Source organism: Trichechus manatus, unplaced genomic scaffold, assembly GCF_000243295.1.
Source record: "Trichechus manatus latirostris isolate Lorelei unplaced genomic scaffold, TriManLat1.0 scaffold00095, whole genome shotgun sequence".
Taxonomy (NCBI): Eukaryota; Metazoa; Chordata; class Mammalia; order Sirenia; family Trichechidae; genus Trichechus; species Trichechus manatus.
Window position 1 is genome coordinate 9,179,858 of NW_004444031.1, and position 2,028 is coordinate 9,181,885.

The following is a 2,028-nucleotide window of genomic DNA, read 5'->3' on the forward strand; positions in this document are numbered from 1 at the left end:
CAGTTTCTATGCTCAATTTGGTTAAACTTTGTAAATAAATCTTAACTAATCACATTTTTCTGTCAATTCCATAGCCAATGATTTTTAAGATTCATTGTCTACCATATGGTAGCACAAAAAGTTTTCCAGAAGATTTGAATTTCTAGTTCAGAGTACTCATCTGGACATATGTCAAAACATCTGTTCTTCCTTGAGGATAGCCAACCACCCAATTTTTAAGTGTCTACATAATCTCTCAAGCTCTCACAGAACATTAATAAAAGCAATATTTCAAACTGTCTTCTCAAAGATGCTCTAGAATCAGTTCTGAATCATGTAGCATGTCTTCAGCAAGTGCAAACGGCTCTTTAGAGAATATGTTAAATGTATCAACCTTTATAAAAGTGCCACTTTTTGTGATTAAAACAATATGAATGCATAATGAAGCTAGGACAATCCATTATCATTAAATGTGGAATTCTTTTGAAAATAAAATTGCATGTATACTTTTATTTAAATTACTCGAATGTCTGTAATTCAACCTTTCTGACTTTTGAAGCCAGCTAAGCATACATTATGTAAGGGTCCCTTATTTTCTTTGATTAATTGATGATTGTAGATACTATTTCATCTATAATAAGTAAATATGAATATATTTTGAGTAATATTTAAAAGTTTTCCTTAATAAGCGTGCCTTTGACAATGCCTGCTGCTGGCACATACTGTGACTTAAAAAATGTACTCAGGCAAAATATTTTTCATAGACAAATATGCAACAGAATAGCTGCTTCCCAGAAATCTGTGCCTGGTTCAAACTTACAAATTCATCTTTCAAGGATGATATCAAAAACATCTTCATAAAGAGGTCTCTCCATGCAAACAGTGCTACCAATTATTTGGTTTCGGGAGCATTTTGGCTTCCCTGATGACATATTTTTATTTCCTTTTCTCTAATTAGGGATTGTTGTTGTTGGTTGCTCTCAAGTTGGTTCAACTCATGGCAACCCTATGGATGCAGAGTAGAACTGCTACATAGGGATATGACCTTTTGGAAGTAGACTGCAAGCTCTGTCTTCCAAGACATCTCTGGGGGGTTTGAACAGCCAACCTTTTTACTTAAAGTGCTTCATTCACCATTTGGTCCGCCCCAGAACAATTAGGGATACGCATGCCTTTTTTCTCTCTCACTGTAGAATGTATCATTTCCTGGGGACAAGGGTCATTTTGCTCATGTTTTTGTTTTGCTTAGGGCCTAGCAAAATGCTTTTATATTTAAGCATTAAATACACATTTTTCTTCGAAGTAGAGAAAATTCAGTTTTAAATATATTAATATAATTAAGTACTTTGAAAGATTGTATTGTTTTATTTTTCATAAACAAACTATATCGTATAGAACAACCTGACTCATGGCTTGGAAAGATATTAAATGTATTTTTGAGGGTAAAACATAGAAAATATTTAATCTGCATGCAATTGGTTAAATACATAAAACCTAAGCTCTCTACTTAATATTTTGAAGATAAAATGTGGCATTTATTCATATGGATACATTTTAGTGACAGAAGATTTTTAGAGTTTTTAGTATGTTTTGTTTTGGACTCAAATGTACCAGTGTTCATGACGATGGCAAGGAACAGGCAATGTTTTGTTCTATTGTACATACAGGTTCCGTATGAGTCAGAATCAACTCAAAGGCAAGAGATACGTAAGGTTGCCATGAGTAAGAGCCAACTTTACAGCAACTAACCGTAATAACAAATGTACTGTTTTGGCATGTGGAAGAAGGGGTGAATGGATGCCAGCAAATAGCTTGCCATCCTTGACACATGTTGCGATTTATATTAAGAGATGATTCTAATTTAATCCTTCTATGCATTCTGAGGAAAAAAGCCTACTTATTATTTGTGTGTTAATATTTATTGTTACTCGATTTATGCTCTTAAGTTAAACAAATTCTTTTTTTCTTTCTCATACTGCAGTTGACTGAAGTTGATATCGGCATATAACTTACGTCTCACAAAATACAATGAGTTGTGGTAATTTCCTT